At 34.3% G+C, this 19178-nt stretch overlaps 1 protein-coding gene across 1 annotated transcript in view; it reads left to right on the top strand.

Moving 5' to 3' along the window:
• Window positions 1-8761: 8761 nt before the first annotated feature.
• Window positions 8762-19178, top strand: part of LOC128181669 (heat shock 70 kDa protein 12A-like) — a 29453-nt gene continuing 19036 nt past the window's right edge. The window contains exon 1 of the mRNA XM_052850151.1: window positions 8762-8968. The gene's annotated coding sequence lies outside the window, so the exon portion shown is untranslated. The remainder of the gene's footprint in view (window positions 8969-19178) is intronic.

The raw sequence follows: 19178 nt of genomic DNA on the forward strand, positions 1-19178 counted from the left end.
TCGTTGAAAAAGAATCTCCATTTGTTCCTAGAAAAAAATGTCACACTAGATTTATGAAATTCACAACTTAAGTATCAGTTCACAAGTACTGCAGAATACGGAAAACCATTTAGGAAACACGTTTGCGACTGTTTAAGTAAAGAACAATGATAAAAGCTGATTATAACTATATGTAAGGAACACCTTATCCAGAAACTGAAGCAGATTAAGCAAAAACATCTTTGGTGGCATTATCTTAATGTAAGAACCTTGATCTACTGGCGAAATAACATTGACTTTGAACTATGAACTACTGTTAAGTACACATACATGTAGTTGTTCAGAGAGGTATTATCTTAAACCCTATCCAAACATATCAAACTTGACGCAAACTATTTTTATACCCCTGCTCCGAAGAAGAATGGGGTATACTGTTTTACCCTTGTGTGTCTGTCTGTATGTCCGTCTATCTGTCTATAACACAAATTTTCCTCAAAGATTTCTCGGCGACTATTAATTGCAAATGATTGAAATTTTAACACACTATTTGTTTAGGCATGTCATATCGTTGGATATATTTTTGTACCAATTGGACTTCAACTTCCTGTTAAATGACGACTGTTTATTTTTAGCCTAAATTTTCAAACAAATTTTCGTCAAAGATTTCTCAGCAACTATTTATTATTTATTGCAGATGCTTGAAATTTTCAAATCATGGGAAAAGTAATTCCGATACCTATATTCAATTTGACATCATTTTAAAGAGGAGGTCAAGAGCTAGTTTGATTCCGTTTTGGGGGAGACTGTAGGCATTCTAGATACTAGATAGTATATTTTTTTCATGAAAAATGAACAAAACTCCGAAATTTGTTATTTATTTTCTTCATATTTCATAGAAAATGACAGTCTTAAACATGATTTTTCATTGTGTTTACCAAAACTTTTAGCTTCGGTACACCCTTTCAAACAAAGCTATTGTTGATAGCATTATTGAAAGAATTTATATCTTAAATTTTATAAACCTGTAGGCACCTATCATTTACTAGATCTTGACCGTAAGCAAGCCATATCGTGGGATATATTTTTGTACCAATCGGACGTCAACTTCCTGTTAAATGTCGACTTAGCTTATTTTGCATATTCAGATTAGAGCCGGGGTATCAATAGTGAGCATTAGCTCACAGATATCTTGTTGTCATAAGAAATTGTTTGTCACTCCAAATTCACAAAAATGGATTAAAACATAGTTTTACTGTCGATAAACTAGGTTTACGGACTGTATATTATAGTTTCCAAAGAAAAACTATTGTTAATGGTTTGTTGAATATAACATACATTTGTTAAATCTTGATTTAATGATTGTAGACTAAAGTTTACAAATGGTGAATAAATCTAAGTTTATCTGTAAGTAAACGTTAATATATTTCGCTGATGAATATAGATTTACATCTTTAATTTTTTTTAAACATTCGATAACAATAGGTAAGAGTTGTAAATAGTTTCACATATCGTGTTGCTTTATCAATCAGATCAACTATGTTTTGCAATCGCAGATGATTGCATTTAGTGTTTTAGTAAACACTTTTGAAACATAGATTGTAGCGTTAACTATGTTTTACAAATTGACTGTCCGTAAACTAGAGTTTACAATCGATTCACATAGTTTATCAACTATGTTTAGCTCATTTTTGTAGATATGGTGCGACAAAGAATAATGTTAATATCTACACACAACATGCTTGAATTAACGAAACTTTTTTTTTTCTTTTTGTTTCCTCATATTTACAATAATTACGTTCAGATCTTGATTTGTAAACATTGGAGTATTATCTTCACCAAAGATATCATGTGATTACGTTACGAACCAAAAACTAGATATACTCGTACAACAAACAAAAGAACCTTGATTTTGACACATGGCATGATATTATTGAATTACACAAGACATTTTATCAACACAAACCTAGTTCAAATTTAATAGAAGGGAAAAGACGCGATTCTCTCTCAAAGCTAAAAAAAATATTTCCCCCCTTAAATTCTTATAATGGTTATAATGTGCATTAAATTTTGAATTTTTAACCTAAATTGGAATGGCAGAAAGTCAAGTAAAACGTGAGAGACAGAGATATGTAAGCAAAACACAAGTTGTTTCTGTTTACAAATATAGTACTGTAAACAAATTATTACATGTAAATCTTCATGAAAAAAGGTCCGTAACAAACAAAATAAACTGTTCTTTGTGATCATAAATACTTTGAAATACAGAAAAATCAAAACATAAATGGAAGTTTTACTAATATAACACAAATGTAAACAAAAACATGCTTGAGGAGCAAGGTTTACAAACCAAAGATTGCTAAACTCTGTACCTCACATATGGCATAAAGGGGCATGGTCACGATTTGGGCTAATTTGAATTCTAAATTTTAAATTTTTAACACATGTACACTACCAGGATCTAGTCATCCTGATCAAAAATGAAGGTCCAAACAGTATTATAGCCAGCCCCTTTAATTGTATTCCCATAAAAAATCAAATGATGAAAAAGAGATAGTTTGCATCATTATATGTGTACAATAAATAATGTTTTTAAGACAAAAAAAAATATTTTAGCTGCATTCGAAACTGTTTGTCTTCATTGCTGTTGTGGAGAATATCTAATGCCTTATACATATTTGTACAGAAAATCCTGATCCAATTATATTCGACCAAGCTATTTAAAAGCTGTTTTCAACCCACTAAGATGAGACTAGATTCAGGGAATGATAGACTTTTTCTGCGGGTCCCTAGCACCAAAGTGGTCAATAAATGCAACGGTAATGTTCTTACAGCTATCAGGGTTTTTTTTAATTTATTTTTTTCTTTCTTTTTATGTATTTCTTGTGCATACAATTGTAAAAAGTCACCAAATAAGGAAAATGTTGACGTCGAGGTTTTGTAACGATATCAAAATACACAATTTAATTGCAAATTAGTTTCTCTTATTGCTCTGGTAATAAATTATAATTTTAATCAGCCGGGCTTTTTTGATGTGCAGATGTGGATACTGTGTAGGATTGTGAGTGGCAAACCTCTCTCTCTCTCTCTCTCTCTCTCTCTCTCTCTCTCTCTCTCTCTCTGTGAAATTTATATGTAAACGGGTGTTAAACTGCGGAAATATATTTCCATTTTCTATGTCCATCTGCAGTAAACAATCTACTGCAGTTACAATGCATCAACTGCATTTGTTGGTGTTGGTGCAGCATGCATTTGATGTTATTGTACTTTCATGTTAAATACTGAAATCTGATTGGTTTAGCTGCAGTTGATAATATACATTTATTTAATGCTTGAGCAGTCAATAGACCAGAATATTTTTCCCGAGGTGCAGGGAACAGCTCAGTATGATCTATTTCCCGAGGCCAACGGGGAAGGGAAAAAATTATGGTCTATTGACTGTTCAAGCATTAAATAATTGTTTTATTACCTAATTCCTTTTTTAGTTTTCGGGGTTTACAATTTGCATATTGCAGATGGTTTTCGTGCCATTATGCAATATACTCAGATTTTTTTTTCATCTTTTACAATCACAAAACCTGTTGCATGCATTACAATATCTCAATTTAATATTAGTTTACACAAAGAAGGGGGAGTCTTCAACCCATTAGATTTTAAATAGTCTTTTACTTTATATAAAGCTTTAAAACTGTTGATTATTTGATACTCCATTTTGATAACATTGAATTTGGCTTCACCAGGTACTAAAAACAGCGTCTATGTAAAGGAACATTCCCTTAGAACTATCGAAAGGATGTAACATTAACATACCCGCGTTCTGAAATACGTTGCCGGTCCAATAGATCGCAGTCTATTGACCGACGGTCCAACAGATCGCAGTCTATTGACCGGCGGTCCAATAGACCCCCGGTCATTATTCTATGTTGAAAAATGACCCTTTTGCCTGAAGAATAAGTGTCATTTTCATAAAAATGAGCACACTCCACATGAAGAAAAGTGACCCTTGTAGAATAATGACCCCCTTGTAGATTAAAGTTTTTCAGTATATTTTTTTATTATTTGTGAAATAGTCTTTTGTATTATTACTATTACAATTTTTACTGCTGCAATTTACAGAAAGTAACAGTTATAATTCATATTCAAATAAACTTAAAGTGAAAGAAGGTGTGTATCTTTTTTTTTTATTGAACTTTCACATATTCACATACCATAGTATAAGTATTGCACATAAACATATATATATATATATATATATATATATATATATATATATATATATATATATATATATATAGTATTTGTTTGTTAGAAGGGGTGTATCTTAGAAAATAAAAATCCTTCCGTTATAACAAGACATTGACGTATTGCATCGGGGTATTTTTGTCATCTTAAAGGAAAATTATTTTTCACACATTATGTTCACAATGCTTCAGTAAGGCATTTTCAATAGGCAACCAAAATTTGAGTGTCATTCGTTGAGTTATAAGAAAGTTACAGAGCTTGCAATTCTTTGCTATGTAAACATAGCTTTTGTTTACATTTTAAATGTTGAAGTGAAAATTCAAATTTTAGACCTAATGAATGTGTTAAACGTAAGAAACTGTTTATTTATGCTTAAAATGAATAAGAAGATAGACAAATCAGCTTGAATTTTTTTTTTACTGGTATATTGAACCTATGTAAACAACAACAGGGCACGAGCCATGTTAACAGGACAAAGAATTGTGAGCCCTGTATTTTGCTTATAACTTTACAACTGACACTCAATTTCATATGATCAGTAGAAATGCTCTCCTTAAGCATTGTAAATAATGAAAACAGAAGAAAAAAAAATTGACCAAAATCGTGACCATGCCCCTTTAACCATTACATTTACATATATCTATGGTGTTCCAATAGGGCCACTTCGACTACTATCGCTCCTTCCCAACTTTGCACTCTGGCCTTCGCATCCTCGCACTTTCGCCTTCGCCTTTTTTGATTGCATGCAGCAAGTCTCGGTCGATTACATAGAATTTAATGCAAGCAGCGTACTCGCCAAGGTTTTCCGATTAATCCAGGCTATTATTGGTACGCATGCGCTAGGCCATCGCGCTTACTATGAATTTTTATAAATATTCTAATGTGTACATGTGACATATATGTTTACCAGTGCTAGCTATGTCTAATCATTATCTACTCCACACAAAATTTAATGTCCACCATAATTTGTACATATGCACTTCCAGAATCCTGTCACTTACCAGCCGTCTGTTTACCGTGGACCAAACACAGTAACATTCTAATTTCATTATGCGACACTCCTCATGCATCGATCTAGAGGGGGTCCGTCCCCCCGGAAAATTTAATATTAATAATTTCACGCAGTAAAAGGAGAGAGGGGGTCCGGACCCTATCCCCCTGGATAATTTGATTTTATTAATTTTATAAAAATAAAATTTCCAAAATATGCCTCGGAACCCGTAAACGATAGAGAGCTCCGCAATTATAAAACATAGGTAATCACAGATAACATAGCTCACCGAGACGAGACATCTCCTTTATGAGGCATCACCTTTTTGAGACCACCTTTATCATATTTTATGAAAACCATCCTTTATGATCTTGGATATTTATGGACTCTGTTTTGACACAATATCGTATATCACCTGTTAAAAAATTGTATGATAATCATATGATCATATGTTAAACAATACAATAATAGAAAATTAAAAATTCCATCCTATCATACTTACAATATATATCATATAATACCATAAAATACGGTAAAAATATTGTGATATTGTAACGTATGGTATGACATTGTATTGTGTTATACATTATTGTATTTGATCAAATAATACAATATCATAAACATAGTACGATATAGTATTATATGAAACAATATCATATTGCAATAATACATCATAACATTGAAACATATGTTATTATATTGTGTAATATAGTATGATATTGTATTGTATGATACTGTATCATATTTAATAAATAATATGATATTGTATTATATGATACAATATGATTTGATACAACATTGTATGATATCAAATGATACAATATCATGGGATAAAATAAAATGTTATATAATACAATTATATTAAATATATTGTATCATATGATACAATAATTTATATTACAACATCATAAAATACAATTTCATGTAATATGATAATATATCATATAAACCAATATCATATTATACAAGATCGTATGATACGATATTTTATAATATTACAATATCAAATATACAATTTCATTTGATATAATTCTATATTTCAGAAACCAACATCATAGTATACAATACTGTATGATACAATATCATAGAATATACAATATTATATCATAGGATGCAATATTATATATTGCAATATGATATGTAATAGTATCATGTGATTAAATAATTAATAAATAATACAATATAATATTATACAATATTGTGTCATAATATACAATCCTATACATAACAATATTATGATACAATATCATATCATGAAATATAAAAAAATGATAAAATATTATATCGTATCATATAACGTTTTACAATATAACATATGGTATTATATTGTCTCCTATTAAACAATAGTGTTTCATATCATACAATACTATATCATAGGAATCATGTTATATCATTTAACAACAACCACATCTATCTATCAAGCAGGTTTGAGTGAGGTAGGAGATTTCTTTAGCATCCTTGATAATGAAGATCAGGCTCTGCATCTGAAGCAACCTCTGCGTTTCATTTATAATATAGCTAAATCATAGTAGTATCACTTCTTCGCCTTCGCAACTTAGCACTTTCGTCTTCGCATCTTCGCGCTTCGCCGTCGCATCTTCTATATTCTTCATATTGTTCATGAATTATACTTGCATTGAGGATTTCCACTATTACTTTGGATACAATAAAGATCGTGTGATCAAAATCAAGGGGGATATAAACCCCTAACATATGCCCTAACCTTTTATCAACGCTTTTAGAAACAATCTTTTCTTACTATAATCAATCAGTGTTTATTATATATTAAGATTTACTATAGTCAGGTACTCTTCACACATTTGCTATAAAAGAATAAAGTCTATTCATGATCACAAATACAACATTACAACAAATGTTTAGAATATGATGTCCATGTATTACGTAGAAGAAAACAAAACAAACGCGAAATGATTTTTTAAAAATCATTTCCTCATGAAATGTAAATAATAAGTATTCATATACCTGCCCCCTTAGTATTTTCCCATAAAGATATATACATGTATCATTCTAAGATTGACAATTCATTCACCAATGAATATTGCTTATATTATATACAACAATTATTCTTTCATGATTATTGTTCGTTAATTATCACACAATATCCTCATTGTGTATGAATCTTTCCTTATTTGCGTCATTTCCCACCGTATGTCGACGAGAGAAGTTACGTAACTGTTAACAATCAATTTGTGGCAATGTAAGAGTGTTTTGTGTGTGCTTGCTACGGATATGAAAAACTATATACAGCGATTCATTTACGGGGTAACCAATACGGGGGGGGGGGGGGGGGGGTCATTTTTCTTCATGTTTAACATGAAGAAAAATAACCCCTGGGTCTTTATTCTTCAGAAAAATCCAATTATTCTTCAGCCGGGGGGGGGGGGGTCATTATTCTACGTGGGTCATTATTCTTCATTATACCGGCAGTTCAAAATAGACGCAAATATTTAATTTGTGATAAAACAACAAAATTCCTTTGATTAGGTAATAAAACGGATGTCAACTGCGTCTAAAACCAATCAGATTTCAGTATTTAACATGAAAGTATAATAAAACAAATTTTTACATGCGTGTAAATTATGCGCGTACGGTTCGCCTTTGAATTCAGGTCATTTCAAAATAAAAGCAGTAAACGATTCTCTAAAATTAAGAAATTCGGTATAATAAATTAAATAGTGCCTGTTTGGGAGGATAACAGTTGAAATTGACACCCCTCGAAAACCATTGTCAACTTCCGCTTCACGTCGGTTGACAATGGTTTCCTTGGGGTGTCAATTTCAACTGTTACCCTCCCAAACAGGCACTTTTTATATATTGGCAAATGGTCAGAGAGTTTTTTGTGAATATAATAGTAAAAAATTACGTACATTTAATTTCAAAACACATTTTGTCAAAGCAATCCCCACTTTTTCTATGTGCAGCCGGTTACCAACTTTCTAGTAGATTTTATGTGCATGGTGCATGTTATCAAAAGCAGTACTTGTGTCTTTTACTAATTAACAATTTGAAGTTATCAATGATAATTAGTCATGGACTCATTGACAATTAAAAATTTTTAATTAGTAAAAGACACTTGTCTTTAAAATATGTATTGTATAAGAAACAAAATAAATGCCTTGTTAAATTTATTTGACAGCAAAAATCTGTAAAGATTTGACAGAGGTGGGGTAGCTTTTTGTGTGACTATTTGGTATAGTGGAATGCTTTGACGCTGTTTGGTATTTTGCTTAACTTTTGAAGTTGGTCTATTTTTAGTAAAATTGGTGCATACAGCCAGGACTTTGCTTTCAGCAAAGCCCGGATCAAAATTCATCGCCGCCTCAAATAAATGAGCAAACCATTCTTTTTTCTTCGGTTTTATGCATAGTTTACAATACGATACTGCGCAACGATATGAAGTGTAAGCGCCATTTAATTTAGCATTTTACCTTATCAAAGTCATAAAACCCTTATTTCTCGACTAATAAACTATGCATATAATAATAATTTGTTTAAAAACATAGTACAAATGAAAAGAAATTTATAACTTTGCACCTACAAATACGACTCCAATAAAAAGATGCACAAAGTCATGCGCAGTCGAATTGTACTTGGCCTTGTTACCAAAATACACCCATATCATATGTTATGACATTTTTTGTTCACTATATACGGATTCTTGCTAATGAATTGTGCCAATCAAAGGACTGTACATTTCAGTGTAGAAATTGTTTCCTTATAACAGATGTGCCAAAACAGGTAATGTATCCATCTTTAATGCATCAGTGATATGTTGTTTTTACATAATTTGTAAGATATGAGTCTAAAGAGCCCCAGGGGTGCTCAATATAAGACATGAGTAATACATGTAAGAGGACGCTAATGATCATGCGTAGCTAGGATCTGACTGATGGCCACTTATGCTAAAAGACACAGTAAAGTCACTGTTTATGGACGTAGAACCGTACAACTGGGTAATATCAGAGCCATTTCTAGAGCCTTATTAATATGACAAAGAAAGGTACTTCAAAAATCTAAATTTCAAGCGCATAACTAGTGACAATCAGGGCATAAAGAGTTAATGTACTGAAGGTACCCCAAGTGCACCCCTGATGTTTACCTACAATGTATTTTTAAAACCCCCGACTAATGTTTATCATGTAATGAAGTATCCACATGCTATACTGAAGTAACATTATATGATGAAGAAGTATCGCCATATTAAGACTCTGACAAAATATAATAATGTAATGATAAAGTATAATTTACATGTTGATGAAGAATAAAAGTGTAATCCACGTATAAGGCCAGATTTAAAATACCCCAAATGTCATCACTCATTCTCAGTTCATAAATAAGAATACTGAATTTAAGTGATTTGTAATTTAAAAAAAAAGTAATGCCAAAAATTAAAAGTAAGAGAAACATTTTCATTGGTGATGCTAATTATTTAACTTTTCAATAAAGAGAAAATTTTCGCGATTTTTAAGATTTCTACACTCTTTTTCAATTCTCCATAATTTGTGAACACACACACACACACACACACACACACACACACACACACACACACATATATATATATATATATATATATATATATATATATATATATATATATATATATATATATATATATATATATATATATAATATATAAAGCACTGAATAGAATCAACAACACTAGGCATATTTAAAGTGTCGGATCTAATATATAGATACTAAGCCAGTAAACTGAATATATAAAGCACTAAAAATTGCTAACGACACGAACAATAGAAATTGTCAAATTTTTGGGACAACCAGTCTTCAGGACCAAAAAAATCAAAAATAAATTACATGAGTAAAAAACAAAAGAAAAAATCTAAAGCTACTACTAAACTACTTTAAAAACTATAAAAAAGAACAGCTACATTATAAACATCTTTCGTTCACATTCTTAAAGAAGGTGTTGATACTGCCGCCGATCGCTCTAAAGTAATCAATCGACTGCCAACTTCACGCCTGATTAAGTTCATTAGCTAATTAAAACTGACGTCCGAGTTAATAAATGAAAACATGAACCCCCGTTGTTAACTCGTACGGCACTTATGGTTTAGACTCGAATTTTTGATTAAAAAGAGATAAGAAAAAATTTAATTAAGAAATTATTAAAAAAGTGATTTTCAAATAAAACGTTGGGACTTCATATTAAAAATTAATGTCTGTCTGTCGTGGGATAACTGGAGAAAGATGTAGTTTCATTGGAGTCTTCTCTTAATAAATCCACATCCCATGCAGATTTTGTTGAAGCCAACAGAATCATAACAACATTCAAAACAACCCTATCTAATGACCTCAACAATACCCCAAAAAAGGAAGTTCCTTCGGGATGGTGTTCCAGCAACAAACAGAACTAGGTCTAATATGTTGTCATCTCGTCCTTCTGCCAAAAAAAACCCCCGGCGCTCTAGACGCTTCAAGCGCAAGAAGCAAACAAGTGAAGACGAGTCCTTGGCCGATACCAACACCTGCCCAGTTTTGAATACATCTAAGGTTCCTCTCACAGACGTTGAGACATCACTACTATCTAAAGGTCTCAATTTCTGTCCAACACCGCATGAGGTCGGTGACAAAAAGGTTAGAGAGGATACCAGAGCATTTTTTCCGAAGGAATACTTCTCGCGAAAAGACTCCAGCAATGATCACACAGACGAACCTCCTCCGCCCTTGCACAACTTAGAGGAATATAAGTTGTACCGACTCAAAAGTACTTGGGAACCGGCACCGGGCAAATGTGGAGCACTTGAGTCTTACATTGATGCTGTTAAGTCAGACATTGAGAAGCTCCTGACCAACCAAAAATTCGTCCCTGACAGTCTGACGATAGAAGAAAGACCTACTCTACAAAAACAGGGACGACATAGTCATTAAGAAAGCAGACAAAGGATCCACAGTGGTTGTCCTAGACAAACAAGCGTATTTAGCTGAAGCCAACAGACAACTGACCGACGATCATGTCTACAAGAAACTGGGCTCTGATCCTAGAGTTTTCAGCTCTCATCACTGACACCCTGGACGAAATGTATGAAAATGATGAGATTGGTGTTAATGTTTATGAAACGCTTCGCCCATCCAACTGTAGACTGTGTCAATTTTATCTGCTTCCAAAAATCCGCAAGGAAGGAATGCCTGGGCGCCCTATAGTTAGTGCCATCGGCCACCCCACGGAGAAATTCTGAATTTACAGATTTACATCTCCGTCCACATGTAGAAGATTTGCCATCATACTGTACCTCAAGGACACTACAGATTACCTGAATAAAACACCTTCCTCTGGCCTGCCAGACCATACTCTTCTCGTTACAATAGACGTCTCGTTTTTGTACACGAATATTCCTCACGATGAAGGTATCGAGGCCTGCAGGGATGTTTAGTCAGTATTACAGAATATCCCAAAGACTCTGTATCTTCAATTTATTCAACAAAACACGCCTGGAAACAGAAACCAGTCCTTTTGTTGGACATTCTGTGAAAGCTGGAAAATTATACCAACAATAAATGAACTGTTCATATATCAAAATTATACACAGTTATCAAATCATCATTATATCATACATATCAAAATTATACATAAAGGAATTAAATTAAGCTGTTACTGTTTAAAGTTCCACATAAAAGGCCTAGAAAAATCTGCACTGAAAATAGCATGATACTGAAAATAGTGATATCGTTATTATTACTGACACATCAAGAAAATTAACACCAGCATATACCACTTCTAACATTTTAAACTTACATGGTTGCCTGTTGAAATAACTAAGATGAAAATCGTTGAAGGGACTTGTGTCCGAAACTCGTGCTTAAAACACCGGAAGTATATAATAGAAAAACAAAATCAGCATGGGGAGAAAATATAATTCCGGAAAAAATACAAGGACACAACACTCCCCGTCTGATATGGTAATATCACCCTTTTACTTAAACACGGTCAAAATATTAATTAACCAAAAATTCACAATAACATGAAGATTCACTTAACTTCTACTGATTTTTAACTAAACCAAGTCCTACTGTTCTTTTGGTATTAGAAGCAGGACTTCCGTTGCTGGACGCCTGTAGATCTTCATCTCTGGGCCCACGCGAACTTCGATGGTGAGGACACGCGAGTCATCACTATGGTGTGTTTTCTCTATTATTCCCATTGGCCAGTCATTTTGATGCAAAGTGTTGTCCCGAAGGAGGACAATGTCACCTTCCATCAAATTTCTCTCATCCTTCTTCCAATTTTTTCTCTGTTGAAGTGAAAATAGGTATTCCATTTTCCATCTCTTCCAAAAGCAATTTGAAAGGTACTGTACACAGCGCCATTGGTTTTTGTGTTGATCTTTCTAGGAAAACTCCTCAAGGTTGAAAGAGTCCACGGTATGGGTTGTCTTCAAGGTCAGCAAAGTCGCGGGAGAAAGAGGATAATATTCCCGAGGATCATAGAAGATTCCAGCCAGTTGACGAGCATTAATGATGGAAGTTACCTAAGCCATTAGAGTTACCAGTACTTCATGAGTAAGGCGTGTGACTTTGGCATCCAGAAGCAGAGAGTTCAAGATCTCCCTCGCAACGCCAATTAATCGCTCCCAAGATCCGCCCATATGAGATGCATGTGGGGGTTGAACTTCTACTGAATACCCTTTTTCTTCATGAAATTAGATAGAAGGTTATTATTTACATCAATAACACTAGCATTCAGTTCCTTCATAGCTCCAACAAAGTTGGTTCCACAGTTCGAGCATATCACTGTACTTCTCCTCTCAGTGCAACAAAACGGCGTAATGTGTTAACAAAACTGGAAGAGCTCATCTCTTCTAACACCTTAATATGAACTGCTCGAATGACCAAACATGTTAATATAACTGCCCATCTTTTAGCTTGCGCCTTCACTCTTCTAGTATTTCTAGTAACTACACCCCAGGGTCCGAAAACATCTACTCCAACAAATGAAAAAGGAGGGGCAGGTTGAAGACGAACTTCCGCAAGGTCGGCCATTTTAGGTTGCTGCTGTTTTCCTCTAAGTTTCTTACAGATCACACACCTTTGTAAGTAAGAGTTCACTTGACGACGACACCCGATGACCCAATAACCCGCACTAAGTATTGCACCCTCTGTGAACAAACGACCCTGATGTTTTACTTCTTTGTGAAAATGATCTATGAGCAGAGTTGCAACGTGACTCTTCTTGGGAATAATAATAGGATTCTTTTCCTGGGTAGTCAGGTTTGAAAGGCGAAGTCTTCCTCCAATTCTCAATAATCCAAGGTAAGGGTCAAGGTCATAAATGGGACTCGTTTTAAGCACAGTCTGTCCAGATTTTAAGGCGATAATCTCATCCAGGAAAGCCTTATGTTGAATGACGTGAATAATCAGAAGTTCAGCAGCTCTCAAGGTAAGTGGATTTTTGTCCTCTTCATTTCTACGTTTGTGTAGTAAGTTCTATCTAACAACTTTCTGAATCAGCAAGATTGCCTGAGTGAGTTTACACCAGGTTGAGAATTTCTCAAAACGATGTGATCCTAAGTTGCAGCATGGTTGCACTTCCATTTTGCACGATTTGACTTCTGAATCATCATCAAATTCTTCTCCACATAGTTGAAGTTCTTGATCCTTGTTCCACTATTCATGCGTTACAGGTGGTCCCTTTAACCATAAGCTATTCTGCAAGTCTTTCACTTGCACTGAGCGAGTGCCTTCATCAGCTGGATTCAACTTTGTGGAAATGTAGTGCCAGTCTTCAGGTTCACTTAGTCTTCGAATCTTATCCACACGGTTTGCTACATACGTGAAGAATCGTTTTGACTCATTTTTAATGTAATCTATGACAACTCTACTGTCAGTAAAGAAGGAAACATTGTCAAATTCAATGTCAATTTCTCTAGTAATAAGATCATACAGTTCAACAGCTAAAACAGCTGCGCAGAGTTCCAGCCGTGGTATGGTGTGTCCATGCTTTGGGGCTAGCTTGGTTTTTCCCATAATGAATCCAAGTCGTTGTTCTGTTCCGTAAGCCAGTTTCACATATACGACTGCAGAGAAACGTCAGAGAACGTCAGAGAACGTCAGAGAAAACCAGAAGTTCTGTACTATGTGCTTGGCTTTACTTTAAAGGTGAAGAAGTCCTCTTGAAGATTCCAGCAAACACCCAGACTTCCTTGTGTTGGAAGATCGTCAGCCAAGAATTCAAATTTTTTCAGGTCTTTAGCTAGATCTTGATGATCAAATGCAGCTAGTACTTCCTTAGAGTCAGAGGTTATCTTGTGAAGACGTAGGTGACCGTGTTCCTCCAGAGCGCTCTTCGTCCGTTGAAGTAACGATACTGCTTCTTCTGTGGTTGCATGTGAAGACAGTGCGTCATCTACATAAAAGTCAAAATGAACAAATTTCTTCATATCTTTGCCACACTTTTCTTCCGCTATGTCAGCTGTTTTTCTTAACCCATAAGTCGCCACTGCAGTAGTCAACTGGTAGTCAACTATGGGTTTTTCAAAATCATTGTCCTTGTGCCAGATGAATCTCAAATATCACCTGTGATCTGCATCAACCATAAAACAATAAAACATTTGCTCAATGTCAGCCATGATTGCAATAGATTCTCGACGAAACCGCAGCAAAACTCCATACAGGTTATTCATCAAATCAGGTCCACTTAATAGTACATCATTAAGGGAAAGTCCATCACACTTTGCCGACGAGTCAAATACTCCTCTGATTTTATCTTTCTTCTGTGGGTGGTATACCCCAAACAGAGGTAAATACCAACATTCAGTTTCAGGGGTCAAGGGCGGTGCTTGTTCCACATGACCAGCTTCAAACAAATACTTCATAAATTCATGAAAGTGCATCATCTTCGTAGGGTTCCTTAGAAGGCTCCTGTCCAGACTAAGAGCTCGATCCATCGCTTGTTGTCGATTGTAAGGGAGAGCAGGGTGTGGTTCTTTGAAAGGTAAGGGAGCAGTCCAGTTGCCCGATGAATCCTTTTTCATACCATTATCCACTAATTTCAGGAAAGCTCGATCTTCGACTGACAACGATGGTAGAATTTCCTCACTTGGGCGTTTGAATATTGAATTGTTCTCCACACACTCTGAAACACCCCTGCGATTGTTATTGTCATTCAAATTTTAGACCACGTGGTTTTATTTGACCCTTTCAGTTTCGCAGTAAAAATCGTACCTCGTGTATAAAGTCTATTTCACAGTACATGTATCTAGGTTCTTAATATAGTAGTCAAATATAAAATCTAGAGGTTTATTGATTTTTAACTTTATCTTCATTAATTGGTGAATAAAATGTGTTCTAGAAATAAATGTGACTATACAAAAGTATTAGTTTTTGTCTGCTGTTGCAACAACTAACATGCTTAAAAGAGATCCCTCCTGAGGATTAATTTTCGATCCGCGCCTGACCTAGTAATAACATCAATAGTGAAACAGACTATATACCATTTTATGCAGAATGTTCCTTGAAAATGGCTCGATATACTAAGTTTTAATGCAAAACAGACACCAATTATTTTTTTTTAAAACATGGTATTGCACACCACAAGCATCAAACATGGCTATGATTTTATTAAGCAACCCAATGGTTATATTTTCAACCACTCTACACGTGTTTGAACACGAACGGTAACTCTGTTCTGAATATTATCGTTTAATATAAATAACTGCTAGATGGTAAAATAAGACATACATCTTGAAAGCTTTTCCCGTTTTAACATAAATCACAGTAGGATATGGTGTGAAAAATGACCAGTACTTACGTATTTTGAGAATATTATCCGAACACTTATACTTCCGCTCGAAATTTCACAGGAAGTGAACAAAAATCGGTGAAGTCTCGTGAACTTTCATTCGAGCACCTCTGGATTTATTACTTACTTAGCAACGATAAAGAAAACATTCCGAACACATTCGCAGGGGTGTGAAATATGCATTTTCTGATCACAAGGTATAAAATTAAAGTACTGAGAGTACCGAAAGACGGGGTCTTGAAAGTTTGAATGTGTAATTGTCCTGGATTTCCTCGAATACTGTAAATTCCTAATTAAACGCGAGGAATAAATATCCGCGTAAAATCGCGAGAAGCCCGTCTCGCGAATTCTAAAATCTCGCTGTTAATTTTCATGTAAACTACATGAAACTTTGATAAAATCTCGGCAATCGCGATTTTATGTACTCGTGATTTGATGGTAAATCGTTGAATCGCGGAATTAAGTACTCACATAAAATAAGGAATCTACAGTATGCTTCCAAAATTTATTAGTTTGAATTAGTTGTTACAATCTATGTTAATTCGGCTTTTTTGCAATTGTCTGATACTTTGTCTAAATTTTACTCAATCCCGGCGTTCATAATTGTAGAAAATTGACACAACGGTATATTATGTAAAATAGGACCCCAAGGAAAATTTTTAAAAATTACTACTAACCGGAAAAATCAAACAACTATATCAAAGTCGATAATTTTAATCATTAGAGTTATTCAATTTTGTGATCTAAGGGAAAATCCACAAGTCGGACGGTATCCGTAATAAAAGTTTTATGAAAACCCCGAAAACTCTAAAACTGCTGAATTAACAAACAAAGTGAACATTTGTATACCGATAACAAACACAGGCACCTGGCGTTAGAAATATTTTTGTTTACAATAAGATTCCAAGAACTTTGACAATAAAAAGATTTGTCACGGTCGCCATTTTGATTTTTAGGACTGACTTATCTGACACGATTTTCTTCATTTGCGATTCATGCAAAATTAATAGGAAAAAATAAATCCGTTCGCCACTTACTACTTTTTTGTGTTAACTCGTGCATCACCCACACGAATTACGAAACAACCGTACCTTTCATTAAAAATCATACTCCGAAGTCAGAGACATAAATAACAGATATTGTCAACTCCGCCATTAGCGTGTAAATGTTACGGGACCAACCTTACTGCAACAACAATCTTGTATAAGTCATTCAATTTGAACCTGATAGTGAACATGAATATGAACCTGTAAATATTTTAAGCATGTTTTACATGTATTTATGAAATATTTACAAAACCTCTTTATTTAGTTTTTATATTACTTTTTAAAAAAAACTTATTGACTTTTCACAAAGTAATGGTAATGCATTACTTTACTCATGTAATGGTAATGTAATGCATTACTTCAAGAAAATTAAGTAATGGTAATGGTAATTTAAGTAATGGTTATGTAATGCATTATTTTACAATGTAATTCACCCCAAGCCTAATTCCAACTAAGCCGGAAAACATGAACAATAACAATTAACTTGGTTCTTCAATCGATAAGATTATATATATTATATGATGTATAAGTCTTCCAAAATGTATAATCTATTATAGATTTTGCTTACAATTCATTGTTTAAAATTCAAATTCAGTTTAATCAATTAAAGAGCCAACGAACAAGAAGGCAAATTCAGATTTGTTTTATTTTCTTTGTACAAAATTCCTTTCGAGACGAACAGCAGTCATACCGCAAGTAGACTGAAAGAAAATGAAACACCTATTAATTTGTAAAACATCTGTGTATACCCGTTCCGATTTTAACTTTGGCTTGGGCGTGAAGTTTGGTAGTATTAAGGTGAAAGATTGTCAAAATAAAATTCACAATTTTTCAAAAATGGCACATTGCGTTTGGGAACTTTAATTTTGATTTCACCATCAACCTTTTCTATTGATTAATGAGCTCCTACACCAACTGAATCGTCAACGGCGCTGTGCATTCAGTTACGGAACTCATTCCACATTTGAATCCGAGCAAGAATATTTTGATCAATAAAACTATTTGTTTATTTTCTAAATAGAATTTTGTTTATACACAGAGGACTTAAAAAGATTTAATGTGTGTTTTTATAATACATATTTACTGAAATGCATGAAAACTTTCTTCTGCACTATTTTCTTACGCGTAGACTCAATTCATGTGTTCTACGCGTGCCTTCCGGTTTGAGACTTCGGTTGACAGTAAACCAATAGACGGGGTCACGTGACCCCGTCTAAAAACCAGCAGGGTTTTCTTCAGAATGAGAACATATAGTTTTCATAACGTCAATAGATGATGGTGTATGCATTCCATCTAGGCATGCTTCTCTGATAATTACCCATCCCATTGGTAGTTGTTGAGCATAAGGTTGAGAGGAAGTACCTCTTATCTGGTCAAGAACGTGGTGTGCTCTTAAAAGATCCCTGTCTTATATAGTGATATGTTTGCCGAATCATCCATGGGTGGGATCAAGTCCGCTATCTTTGAGAGATGGAGGTGATAAATGGCAACTTCACGAGTTGGTATCTCATGTCGGTTATTAGGGATAGCATCACGCTCGATCAACGTAGGTAAATCAAATGTTGTATGTCCATCCAATGAGCTGATTAAAAATCCATGAGATCTTCTACCACTGACTATAGAGGATCCACTACAGGTAGACAGTTTGTATGATTCACATGCTGTGTTCGGATCAAAAATTTCAAACAGTTCAGGTTAGCAAGAGACATGTTGTTTTGTTCATCAAGTATGGCGTACACATTTACTGGTGGTTGTTGACTGTGCTTGTGATGAATACTGATGACACATGACTTGACTTTGAAATTGCCACAGATTTCTGTGCACACAGCGTTAACCTGTGAAATGGGATCTGTCTTAGTATTAGGATGCGGCAATGACGTTCTGTCATAGCACGATCTCTCCCCGCCATACGCCTGTACAAGTCTGTTAGTGTTATCGTGCTAAGCAGCACAATGATATCTGCTACCACAAGTGTCACACTTCACATACACATGACAGTTATTTGACAAATGTTTGCCGTCACAACACTTAAAACATTGTCCATGTTTTCTTAAGAAGTCCTTCTTTTCACCAATGCTCTTTGAACGAAAGGCGTTACAATCACTGGTAAGATTGTGAGAATTGTGAATCGCACAGCGTAACT

Source organism: Crassostrea angulata, chromosome 1 (genome assembly GCF_025612915.1).
Source record: "Crassostrea angulata isolate pt1a10 chromosome 1, ASM2561291v2, whole genome shotgun sequence".
Classification (NCBI taxonomy): Eukaryota; Metazoa; Mollusca; class Bivalvia; order Ostreida; family Ostreidae; genus Magallana; species Magallana angulata.